At 39.3% G+C, this 14,167-nt stretch overlaps 1 protein-coding gene across 1 annotated transcript in view; it reads right to left on the bottom strand.

Moving 5' to 3' along the window:
- Window positions 1-14,167, bottom strand: part of LOC124721691 — an 888,717-nt gene that overhangs the window by 398,862 nt on the left and 475,688 nt on the right. The gene's annotated exons all lie outside the window — the stretch shown is intronic.

The following is a 14,167-nucleotide window of genomic DNA, read 5'->3' as shown; positions in this document are numbered from 1 at the left end:
CTGGTCAGAACGATGCCAAATTGCAATGGAATATTATCGGAGAAGAGGGAAAACATATAGCAGAAGAAAAAAATAGTGTGAAAATTGATCAATCGATGGCACTGTATGCTACAATACATCAATGAAAACACCCGTCATGTGCACGGCCCACTGAAGTTGGTACAAACACGACGGGTACATGGTTTTTCCTCCTTTCGCATGTACGATGTTCGTCATGACTGTCTCAATGTAGGATCATGGCACACATCGCTCTGCAGAAGTTCCAGATTCTGAAGGGTTTTGAAAAAATGCATTGGTCTGATGACTGCCGTGGGTCTGGTGGAGTGCAACGTGGAAGAGGGAGGAAATGAATTGATTTGATGTCAGTGGAAGCAGTAGTCACAGCAATGCAGGTGGAGATGATTGGTGGTGTACAAACGTGTAGTGCAAGGAGAATTGCCCAAACGCTGGACATAGAAATGAACACGGTGCGTAATATCTTATGAAACAACCTTCTGCGCTATTCATTAGAAATTATCCATGTGCACGAGTTGCTTCCTGTTGACTGGCCAGCAAGAGAGACCTTTGCTTTAGAATTTCTTGCTCACATGGAAGTGGACAATGATAGGCTGTGGAAGATTTTATGGACAGACAAAGCCCACTTCCATCTGACAGGATATGTGAATACACAGAATTGTCGAATATGGGCAACAGAAAATCCACATGCAAATCAACTAGTACCACTTCGTCATGAAATGGTCACTGTGTGGTGAGGATTTATGGCATGATTTACCATAGCGCCATATATTTTGAAGTGACAAGAGCTTACCATCACTGGTAAGCGCTATGAGTGTCTTTTGTGCAATGATGCCATTCCAGCTCTCCAAAAGCGTGGATGTGTGGATGGGATCATTTATATGCTATATGGCACACCTCCGCACATTGCAAATCCAGTCAACCAGCTGCTGAAGAGTTATTTCAGAAATGCTAGAATTATCAGTTACCATTGCGCTAAAGCCTGGCAGTACCAATCATCTGATTTTCATCCGTTTGACTTCTAGCTGTGGTGCTCTCTGAAAGACGATGAGTTCAGTGTTCTGGTTGCAGACTTAGCCACACTGAAGGAATGCATTGTGGATTACATCCTGAACGTGATCCCCGGGAACACTTCCATCAGTTGTGGAACATGCTGTTTCTCAATTTGAACTTGTTGCAGAAAACGGTGGTCAGCATTTTGAACATGTTTTGTACCAGACACACAGAAACTAATAATCCAATTTGATTTTGATTCATGCTTTCCATGCAGTTTTTGGCCTCAGGACAATTAAAAGCCGATTTTCTCCATCTTATATGATATGACCTTGCCATGGTTGATGGTCTTACATAACTAACAGTATCACACCTGTAGGCCCATGCACACTGAGTAGTACAGTTTGTTTAACATCAAACGTACACCTTAGGCATTTTTGTATAATTCATTTGTCATTTGCATTTCTATTCAGTTAAGAGCAATCTAGTGCATCATCACAATTACAAATACCCGGTGAAGTAGGTAACACTGTGGTTTTCATAAAGATGAAGTAGTGGACAAGTTGATGAGGCTATAGACCCATTGTTGGTGAGAAACTTCCCTTTGTCCATTTCTTCATGCTCTGCCAAAGACTACAACAACCATTTAATTAGACAGCGCCATCTTCCACATATCATGCCATCTGTCTCTAGGGTACAAGGGTTCAGGCCAGAAAACATTATCAGTGGATATCAGGCAGGAAACTGAATATTCTCAGTTATTTAAGAACAAAGTAAAAGAATGTTGGATTAACCACTATTACTACAACTTATCAGAACACTTGCCCTCAAGAATGTGATCTGTACAACTCAAATAGTGACGGGTCCTTAGTACTATTAGAGGTAGAGATGCAAGTAGGAGGGGGGGGGGGGCAAGGGGGGGGGGGGGAGTGTGAGAACTAATCTGCAATTAATTACCGTAACTGTACAAGTGAATAGATTAGGTCTAGTCATAGTTTGCTGTCAGTATATGTAACTACCAGCACTGGATCCATCAGTATGAAACACACATGTGTACTTGTAGGCTGCCACCTTTCCAGACTGCTGGCAACAAAATCACAGATATGTAAGGTAAACTGTTTAATTACAACCATTAGCAAACTGTATTTGTTGTCAACCACATCTCGGACAGCTGCCACAGTCATACATGTCACCAGTCTTGCCACTGGAGGACCAAGAGGCACTGCAATTAGTGCTCTTCGGGCCATAGCGCAGATGGTGATTGCCACTCCCTCAATCACGGCTCTCATTGCCCAGTGCTGTCATACACACACACTTGTGTACAAGTCTTCACCCTGAGTGCTGTCCGTGTTCACCACAGTAGCTGCTGATGGAATATTTCTGAGGGAAGGTATTTATCATACAAATGTAACGCACCCCCTTTCTCTCTCTCTCTCTCTCTCTCTCTCTCTCTCTCTCTCTCTCTCTTGCCATACATGGCAAACCTTGCGGGGAATATTTCTGAAGTTGAAGTGCTTTCAAATGAAGATGCTAAATTTTATGCTTTTATTAACAAGAACTGTGAACTGTACCCAATTAGCGAACTGTGTGGAAGGACTGTGTACATGTGAACTGTAAATGGCTAGAGAACTGCATGAGAACTGTGATAAATAGATAATGAACTGTGTTTGAATCGTTATTGAGGTTTTGTTGAACTATAATAATTTATGACACTAAATCATATTTTTTGTTGCTATGAAAGTGATGTTAGTGTAAACCGTGAATAGGAAGTGCTGAAGTACTATGAGGATAAAAGTTAATGTTGTGTGCATGGTCAATGGGATTACATTGTAAATCATCACTTAAAGATATGTCATACTACAAAATGGTAATGCGTGCATAGCAGCATGAGACATCCATGGACAACATGTGCAGTGACAGCACATAGTGGTGAGTGCAGTTAGCAGTATAGGGCACATTTGATGTGTCTGTTTCAGCACACAACAACAGTGGAATTGCAGCTAGGGGTGCAGTCAACAGCTGTGAGAATCAGCAATAATATGCAAGGAAGAAAAGTAGAGTAAATTTTATGCTTGCACATAGCATTGTAAGATTTGTAATTGGAACACCAGTATGAGAAAAATATCTGGGTAAAAGAAGTGAAATGTAATCTTGGCAGTACAAAAGGAATTCACACAGCAGTAGGGACGATTTGGTGGGCCAGATACTAATAAATGGTAGTGAAATCCGATATGGCTTTAATTTTATGTCAAATTCAGTCAAAAATAATTTTAGTAAAAACATAGATTCAGACATTGGTGTTAAACCTGAAACAGAGAATTAAAAAACCAATGATCTCACTGAGAATTTTGAAGGACCCACAAATGATTTCAATGGTAATGTAGAATTAATTAATACTGAAGACAATAAAAATGTAGATTTAGTGGCAAACAATGATAATTTAAACCCAAGATGTGTAGTACCTAGTCAGAATAAAGTGATTGATTGGAATGACGATACCAGAGAAAATGACTCTGACGTTAACATTACTAATGAGACTACAAATGAGTTACATACATTAAGTTAGCATACAGCATCAGCTGACACCTCATCAATTCAGTATGATGATCAGTATATGATGTCTACGCGAAAATTAATTTTCAAGAACAAAAAGGAGTACAAAAGAAAACAGATAATAGATTAAAGGAAATTAATGTGGGAACAGCATAACTTAATACTAAGTTTGATGCACTGAACAAAAGGTTATAAACCTTGAAGTAAAAACTGAAGGATGCTGCACGAAACTAGAATATGAAAAACTAGAATGGGGTAAGAAATTAAGTCAGAAATTAATATGTAGATTGACAATGAAATGAAGGATTTGCATGATCAAAAAGGAGTAACACAAACAACAATTAATGACATTAGTAACATAAACCAAGAGCAAAACAAATCCATCAAAGCATGTAGTGAGAAACACAGATCTACTGTAATAATTTATAAAGTATCAAAATGAACCATGAAATACTTAGTCGTAATATTTCACATGCAGAATCTTCTTGTAAAGGCAACACAAGTGTGATTCAGGGAAAACTGAGAATAATACAGCAAAAAGCACTTGCTGAGATGCAGTACAAAACAGAAAATGAAGGTAAACAAAAGTCCAAATTTGGTGTGAACAAGAAATAAAAAAACATATTGTTTATGTATGTGACATAGAAAATCACGCCAGTGTGTATAAATTGCATCATTTCTCTCGTAAGAGAACTATACACTCAGTAGCCTTCATTAGACAGTTTGAGGGTACCTTGCCTGGAAAAACAGTAGAACAACAAAAAACCAAACTCGTGATGAGTAGGTTTGAAGGAGAAGCAAAATCATGGGGAACAGGGCTCAGCAACACATGTAAATCATATAAAGAATTTGTTGAAGCATTCTCGAATAAATCTTGCAGCACACTAAACAGAGTGAGGGGTGAAGTAGTTGCACAAAAAAGGTTATGTGGTGAAAAAGGAGTAAGGTACTTGGGCTGGGAAGGGAAAATTGGTACAGCTGATTCATGAATGTATACGGGGTGGATCTCAGGCCACACATGATCAAATACCTGTTGTCATAGGTAGGAAAGGTAGGTCTGTTGTTGGATAAATCCAGACAACAGGTTCCCCTGCCTGTAAAGTATCTCCAGGACTTTAAAAAATGCTGAAACTATCACTCACAAGACAGATTTTAACACCTCAAATTTCATATACAAAATATGTCACAAAGAAAAACAAACCATTGAAAAGAGTAATATGGGGCATTTCAGAGACTTTACAATCCTCCATCAAAACATGCAATCAATAAAAAATAAAATACAACTATTTGAAGTTGAGCTCCAATCTGTAAACTGCACAGTAATTTGTATTACGGAGCACTGGTGTAGAGAGACAGATATCCAATATGTATTATCATCACTGTATGAAAAGGCAAATTCTTAATGCAGAACTATCTCAAGGGGTGGAGGAGATGCATTTATATCAGTAAAGGAACACAGTTCAAATAAAGACATGACCTCAGTACAGTAAGGTAAGACAAACTCTTTGAAATATCAGCTATTGAATAAACAGGGCTTGATATCACCAAAACATTAATCATTTTGTGTGTATATAGATCTCCCAGTGGTAGTGTGGGCACTTTTTTCAATAAGTTAACAGAAGTTCTAGATAAATTCTCAAGTATAAAGGTCAACATAATTCTGTGTGGGGACATCAACATCAACACTAATACCATAAATGAATCCAGCAGCACCTTCATAAACATCCTTGAAAGTTTTAGCTTCTCCCTATTGGTCAATAGTGTAACACGGGTTAAAACGACAACTTAAACAGTAATTGACTATGTGGCCACAAATATGGAAAGGGAAATATAGGATGTAGCTGTAAAAGATCTCTGACTATTAGATCATCTCAGTCAAATAACAACCGTAAAATCAGGCATCAAATCATTCCCTAAACTACAAACCTACAAACGACATCCATCAGAAATCAAAATAAAAGATTTTTCAAAAGAACTAGAAAAACAAAGCTGGGATGAAATTCTCTATATTCTCCACATTGTTCAAATTCAACTTTGAAAAGGCATTTCCAAAAGTATGCATGTCTGTATCAGCATCTCACAAAAGCAAGTATTAAGAAGTCCTTCCAAACACTTAAACACCTCAGTTCCATGAAAAAGATTCACAATGATCCAGAATTCTTAAATTTCTATCATAGATACAAAAATACCTATAGGAAGATGCTGATTGCTGTAAAAAAGTCATTTAATGACAAAATAATATACAATGCAGAGAATAAAAGCAAACCAGTCTGGGATGTTATAAAAAAGTGAACGGGGAGAGGCAAACAATCGCAGAATAACATACTGTTAAGGGAGGGGGATAAGGTAATAAATGATCCACAACTCTTAGCAAATTATGTAAACAAGCATTGTTCAAGTATTGCAGAGAAGTTACAGCAAAACTTCCCCAAAACAAATAAAACACCAGTAAATAACAATGCACTAAGTACAATGATGTTACTTCAAACCACAGATAATGAAGTCAATACAATTGCTCAAAAAATAAAAAATAAAAAGTCAGTAGTCTTAGGTGAAGTACCAATGAGTGTACTGAAACACTACATATGGACTATAAAAGGCCCCTTAACAAAAATAATAAATGAATCCCTTCACATCAGCGACATTTCCAGAGCAGTTAAAACATGCAAGAGTTGTACCTCTGCTTGAGAAAGGTAATACTGAATACATAGTAAATTACTGGTCCATTTCCCTGCTGTCAGCATTCTCAAAAATAATAGAAGCAATTATGAAAGACAGATAACTGAATTACCTGAATAAATACAATCTTTTAAGCAAATCACAGTTTGGTATCCAAAGTGTCAAAAATACAGAGTCAGCCATAGTGGAATTCACAAAAGTTGCACTTGATGCTCTTGATAAAGATGAGTGTGTCACAGGCATATCTTTGGCTCTTTCTAATGTGTTTAATACAGTCGACCACAATATTCTATTAAATAAATTAGAAGCATTAGGAATAAGAGGGGTAGCTAATGACTGGTTTCGGTCATACCTAACAGATAGGGTACAAAGAGTAGAGGTAACACATACTTCAAATAGATCTAAACAGTTACTGAAACTCTTATCAGAATCAAAATACATTAATGACTTTTCCAGTAGTGTTACTCATGGTGAAAAAATTCTCTTCACTGATGACAGCAAGATTATAGTCACTGAGAAAACAAGAGAACTCCTTGCCGAGAAAGCAAATGAAACTCTCAAGGAAGTTTATGATTGGTCAAGAAGCAATAAAGTGACATTGAACATAAAGAAAACTAATGCCATGAATTTCAGTTTGAAGAGGAAAAATGACAATGTTAAATTAAATGTAGATGGCACCTCTATAGGCTGTGTAACAAATGCAAAATTTCTAGCAATGCATACTGATTCTCAGTTGAAGTGGTGTGAACACACAAGGGAACTTGCAAACAGAATGTTATTTGCATGTTATACCCTTAGATCCTATCATCAGTGTGTAACATGCAGTGTCTTTTCCTTACATATTATACATATGTACTTTCAGTTCTTTGCTACGGCATTCTGTTTTTGGGGAACAAATGCACAAAATATGAACACAATTTTCCAACTCCAGAAACGAACCATAAGGATAATAACCAAAAATACTTGTCAAGCTCATTGTAAAGATCTGTTCAAAACACTGGGGATTTTAACTGCTCCATGTGAATACATTTATCAGTCAGCTGTACACATCAAAAATAACATTGGTAATTACTGCATAAACAGCTCTGTCTATGACCTTGCAACAAGAGATAGACACAACTTACATTTAGAAGAAAAAATAAACATAAAACTCAAAACAGCATTTTATACCATGGAACAACACTGTACAATAAATTACTAAAAGAGATTAAAGAAATTGCAAAAATTCACTTATTTAAAAAGGCAGCTGAAAAGTACCTGTTATGCAATAAATTTTATACATTGAAGGTTTACTTAGATAAAACAGAGTAGGGGTCTTATAAAAGAAGTTATACAAATAAACAATACAAATAATAATAATAATAATAATTATTATTATTATTATTATTATTAGTAGTAGTAGTAGTATTATAATGATTATAAAACATGCAACATTCCAGATAACACCTTCACTTTATGTTTTTTTTTTCCCTTCATTTTTTCCTTTCTAGAAATCCTAACCCCCAAGCTATGCATAGCACAATCCTTCCACCTCTTCCTCTGTCTGACACTCAACATCTCACTCATTATGGAGAGATGCTGAATCAGATTTCCAGGATAGCAAATGGGAAGTAGTGGTACAGGAAATGGCCCAGAGATACCCAGTGTGTGTGGGTGTGTGTGTGTGTGTGTGTGTGTGTGTGTGTAGCGAGTGAAGTGTTATGAAACAATGTGTGTATAGTGTGTGCAGTGACTGATAGTGAGATATGAGTGAACAGTGTGGCATTACATTATTAAATAAGTTATTTGTAAGAAAGTATTGTATACCAGGAGTAAATCTAATGATTGCCTCTAACTAGAAGCCTGTAAATATATGTGTATATGAATTAGCTTATTTTAAAATGATCTAAACTTTAAATACTTTTTTGACATGTTCTACATACTTGTAAAAAGAGATCTACAGGGGAATAAAGCTGATACTACCACTACTACTACTACTACTACTACTACTACTAAGATCCTGTGCTAATGTTCAATATACCAATAAACACAGACTGCTATCAAGAAATGGTCAAAAGTATACTGCATTCGGCTATGGGAGACGAAGTTACCTGTTCACTTCTAAGAAGCATCTTATGGGGGTAGATTAGGTGGCTGCTTTTGAGAAAGTTGTGAATGAAGCACCTCATTCCATCACAGAAAAACCACCGAAAAAATTTTAGATGAAATATCAATCAATGACATGACTTAATATTATGACTACTAACCCTAAGGGGGCAATAAAGTTCTTTGTATTGATAGGTAATTGATGGTTACCAGGTGTCCAAGTTAACTGACTGTTTCCTGCTGTTAGTTCTTCCCCTCCTTTCATTCAGAACAATATCGGTCCACATCAACATTCTTCACTATTATGGTTAATATGAGAATATTTTTTTGTACTGAATGCGAAAACATATTAACCTAGCAGAACAAACATCTGTACAGGGTGGCAACCAGTCAAGGAATATTTTAGGGAATTGATTTTAAAAAATTTATTTAGAAGTCCCCAGCCAAATCTGTACAAGTTTTCTCCCACAGCAACTTATGCTGTGCCTACGTGCCAAGTTGCCTGCCTTTCAGAACAAAGGCAGTCTGTCCACTTAAAGCTGCTGACAAGAGACACCCTCAGCACTCTGCTGAAACTGCTAGTGAATTCACGCCATCAGTTTTAGCCAATAGCATGCATGGGATACAGGCCAAGTGTAAGGATGCTGGAGCATTCTGCAGTGCAGAAATCACTTGTCTCTGTCTGTTGTGATCCAGATCGTGAGCAAAACAGACATCTTTCTTGGTAGGCAAGCCTCTGGCTCTGCGTTTCATAACCGGCCACCAACATAACTTAACATGAACCACCTCCTCATCCACTGCCCATTTATTTAGTTGTTCGTCTTCACAGACTGGCCAAAACCTGGCACCTTCCTCCTTAGGCATGTTCTTTGTATACTATACATTTGAATATTTTCTATTTAGTTACTTAATTTCCTGTTCTGTCATTTAACAGTAGCCCTGGATGCTCATTTGAAAGACCAGATCATTGAACCTCCTGTAAATCATAGTCATAAGCTGTACGTAACAACCTACTTCCCTCTCCCTCCTCATGTACTTTGGTATCAGAAACGTGATTCGTTCCCACCAATCGGTCCATAGGTCAGCTGTTTACTTTTTGTTCATATTAGATATTGTGTGGCCTTTGATCATATTTGATATTGTGTGGTCAGTCAGAACTCACGGCTGTTATTCTGCCGTGAGCCAAGCCTGGGTGCTGCAGTGCATCAGATACAATGCCACACCACATACTGCATCTGCACATACCAGTGTCTGGGGCAATGTGTACTGCCACCCTGACGCAGCACACCGTTCCAATATGTGCGCACTGACTACACTGAGCTGCGTCTCAATGCACAAGTACATGTTGTGAGAATGGCGGCCCCATTTGACTGTCGCTTCCATTGAACCTGTTTACTGTAGTAAATTTCTTATACATGTTTTAAACTCTATTGTTGTTGTTGTTGTGGTTGTTGAAGTATTTCATACTTAGTTCTAGTGATGAGAAGTTTCTTAAGATATATTTTTGAGAGCTTTCTATTAATCTCCAGGGATGTGCAGATAGCACATTGTGTTTGATAACCACAGAGTCCCCAGCTGTTCATGACACTTTTTTCCATTCCATTTTCATGTCATGATCCATTCTATTTTTTTTTTTTTTCCCTTCTGTCTGTAAGCATCATTTCTGTGCTCTCTGATGAAAGTAGGCTCCTATTCCTTGGTCCACAGATGTGAGCACCTTAAGGGTTCTATAGACCCTATGCCTCCAAACTGCACCTGCAAGGTTTCCGAAATCATTGGCACACTAAATCTTTTGACATTGATGGGCATTTGTTTTTATTGAAAGACCAGACACAGATGTAAAATCAGCGTCTACACCTTGTAAGAAATGTGCCAAACCATAGAGTCTAATGATCCTGTATTGTCTATCAGTTTACTATTGGTATTAGGTGACTTGAGACCCCAAATGCACACACAGTCACAATTATACAATGAGCATTTGTGTTGCCAAAGCTGATAGGATGCAGTGTGACATGCTAGATTGCAGAACAAAAGGAATGAACTTTTTCCGCCTTCTCTTTCTCTTGTTTCTGCATCTCTCTACTTTCTCTTTGCTGACCTTTTATTCCTTTTCTGTCCATGCCTTCTGTTTTTCATAAGTGGTAGCTTCTTGTCTGGTTAACTCAATGCACAGAGCAAAAATGTATTAAGTTATGTAACATAACAAGAGTTCTAATTAATGATGATGATGTAATCTGTTGTACCCCTGTAAGTTGATAAGAGAGGATATGATAACTTGTGGCTGTTATCTCCCAGAAGATAATGAATTTTTGTTGATATGAGGAGATGTAAGAAATTGTTTTATTTAGGTTACTTGTGAGCGGACAAGAGGTCCTGTCATTCATGTGATTAAATACAATTACGTATAGGGAAGAGTTCTTCTGCCAGCTGTTTCAAGTGATGTTGTTTCTGTTGTACAGATAATGTTTTGTTGTGGAAGCTGAGAAGGATAAAGTAAATGCTAATTATGTTGCTAATTTTATGACAGAAGATGATTCAGTGATGTTAAATTGTCTCTTTTATGCTGCCACACCAACAGGTCAGAGCAGAACCATTAACCATGATTCATTTTACCATGCAATGAGCTTCTGGTTGAGATAATGTTTTCAGACTCATTTAAATTGCAGGTTATGTTACCAGTGAATGATTACTAAACAGATACCACATGGTGCAAACCCATGGACTGCCACAGCTGTCGCCTTGTGATAAGCCAGCCACATCCCAGCATGCTACCACTTTTCTTACCCTTCTTCATCTTATCTGTCATAATTAATTCTAATATTCATATTTTCGTACAATTTATAAGTAACAAACTGCATAGCTTTTCAGTGACATTGTACTGAGAGTATTATATAGAGTATAAATATTAAGTGGTTGTCACATTGCAGTGGTACCAGTTGAGTCTAACAGCAGATTGGGTTTCACTAGACATGACCTGCACCTCGATAGGTATGGGAATGGGAGGCTGGCAAAGCTTATAGGTGACAGTGTAGTGGGTGGTGGCAGGATCACTCATGGAAAAATTCCTGTAGTAGTTGGTGTTAGAGCTGCACCTTTTTTAGATTGAGGTCAGCTCATAGGTATACCTGCTTAAAGGAAGTCCCTCTAGCGGAGGAATCACCTTCAGAGAATCTCAGGTATCCAAGCAGAGAAGAATTAGCATATTTCATCAAAATATAAGAGGTATTAAAGTTAGTGAACTGCTTATATATGTTGACTTAGAAATTATTGGTATGTTGGAGCACCACTTAAATAATTTGACAATTCTGAGGCTTCCTTTACCAGGATACAGATTCGCTGGCTGTTTTTCAAGGAGTTCCTTGTGGGGTGGGGCAGTGGCTATTTACGTAAAAAACAGTATTCCATTTCAATTCGTACATGTATAACGGCACTGCATTGAACAGGTACACTCCTGGAAATTGAAATAAGAACACCATGAATTCATTGTCCCAGGAAGGGGAAACTTTATTGACACATTCCTGGGGTCAGATACATCACATGATCACACTGACAGAACCACAGGCACATAGAGACAGGCAACAGAGCATGCACAATGTTGGCACTAGTACAGTGTATATCCACCTTTTGCAGCAATGCAGGCTGCTATTCTCCCATGGAGACGATCGTAGAGATGCTTGATGTAGTCCTGTGGAACGGCTTGCCATGCCATTTCCACCTGGCACCTCAGTTGGACCAGCGTTCGTGCTGGACGTGCAGACCGCATGAGACGACGCTTCATCCAGTCCCAAACATGCTCAATGGGGGACAGATCCGGAGATCTTGCTGGCCAGGCTAGTTGACTTACACCTTCTAGAGCACGTTGGGTGGCACGGGATACATGCGGACGTGCATTGTCCTGTTGGAACAGCAAGTTCCCTTGCCGGTCTAGGAATGGTAGAACAATGGGTTCGATGACGATTTGGATGTACCGTGCACTATTCAGTGTCCCCTCGACGATCACCAGTGGTGTACGGCCAGTGTAGGAGATCGCTCCCCACACCATGACGCCGGGTGTTTGCCCTGTGTGCCTCGGTCGTATGCAGTCCTGATTGTGGCGCTCACCTGCACGGCGCCAAACACGCATACGACCATCATTGGCACCAAGGCAGAAGCGACTCTCATTGCTGAAGACGACACGTCTCCATTCGTCCCTCCATTCACACCTGACGCGACACCACTGGAGGCGGGCTGCACGATGTTGAGGCGTGAGCGGAAGACGGCCTAACGGTGTGCGGGACCGTAGCCCAGCTTCATGGAGACGGTTGCGAATGGTCCTCGCCGATGCCCCAGGAGCAACAGTGTCCCTAATTTGCTGGGAAGTGGCGGAGCAGTCCCCTACGGCACTGCGTAGGATCCTACGGTCTTGGCGTGCATCCGTGCGTCGCTGCGGTCCGGTCCCAGGTCGACAGGTACGTGCACCTTCCGCCGACCACTGGCGACAACATCGATGTACTGTGGAGACCTCACGCCCCACGTGTTGAGCAATTCGGTGGTACGTCCACCCGGCCTCCCGCATGCCCACTATACGCCCTCGCTCAAAGTCCGTCAACTGCACATACGGTTCACGTCCACGCTGTCGCGGCATGCTACCAGTGTTAAAGACTGCGATGGAGCTCCGTATGCCACGGCAAACTGGCTGACACTGACGGCGGCGGTGCACAAATGCTGCGCAGCTACCGCCATTCGACGGCCAACACCGCGGTTCCTGGTGTGTCCGCTGTGCCGTGCGTGTGATCATTGCTTGTACAGCCCTCTCGCAGTGTCCGGAGCAAGTATGGTGGGTCTGACATACCGGTGTCAATGTGTTCTTTTTTCCATTTCCAGGAGTGTATTTGAATGTTGTGCAGGGGCAGTTGAACTCAGTAAAACGTAGCTTCTAATTGTTGTTGTTTATAGGTCTGCTAACTCTGACTTCTGAGAATTTCTGGTCAAGCTACAGGTGGTTCTTGATTCACTTTATATGAAGTTCCTCAAATGAGTTATATGTGGTGACTTCAATATTAATTTTGTATATGATGGTGCGAGAGAAAGGATGTTGGTAGATCTCATAAATTCATATGATCTGATGCAGACTGTGGTTTTCCCAACCAGGGTGCAGGGGAACAGTAGCACAGCCATACAATTTATTTTTATTCATTTTTCTTTACTAGATGGGCAATCTCTTAGTAAAAGGGTGAATGGCCTTTCAGACCATGATGCACAAATTATGACACTAAAAGGCTTTTGCACTCAAACAAACATTACATATAATTACAAACCATGTAGGAGAGATACTCCAATGGTAAAAGAGTGTTTGTCAAACCTCGTTAAGGAACGAGAGTGGCAGGGTGTTTCTAATGCTGATTACATAGATGACAAATGTAATGCTTTCCTTAACACATTTCTCATGCTATTTGAGAGCTGCTTTCATTTAGTGTGTTCTAAACATAGTATTAGAAGTAAAAGGCAGCCTGGGTAGCTGACTAGTGGGAAAAGGATATCATGTAGAACAAAGTGGGTTTTATATAAAAATGTAAGAAATAGTCACAATCAAGCAACAGTAGCTCATTACAAACAGTATTGTAAGGTGTTTAAAATGTTATTAGGAAGGCAATGACTATGTGGCATGCAAATAGCATAGCTAATTCACAGGATAAAATTAAAACCATATGGTCAGTTGTGAAGGAAGTGTCTGGTCAGCAGCACAAGGTTGACAGTATAAACTCAGTTTTTAGTTAACATATTTCTGTTACTGGTAAGTTAGATATATGTACAGTGTTTAACAATCATTTTCTGACCACTGCTGGTGAATTTAAAAAAAACA

This window comes from Schistocerca piceifrons, chromosome X (assembly GCF_021461385.2).
Source record: "Schistocerca piceifrons isolate TAMUIC-IGC-003096 chromosome X, iqSchPice1.1, whole genome shotgun sequence".
NCBI lineage: Eukaryota > Metazoa > Arthropoda > Insecta > Orthoptera > Acrididae > Schistocerca > Schistocerca piceifrons.
The sequence above is the reverse complement of the archived record's forward strand: the minus strand, read 5'-3'. Positions and strand labels throughout refer to the sequence as shown.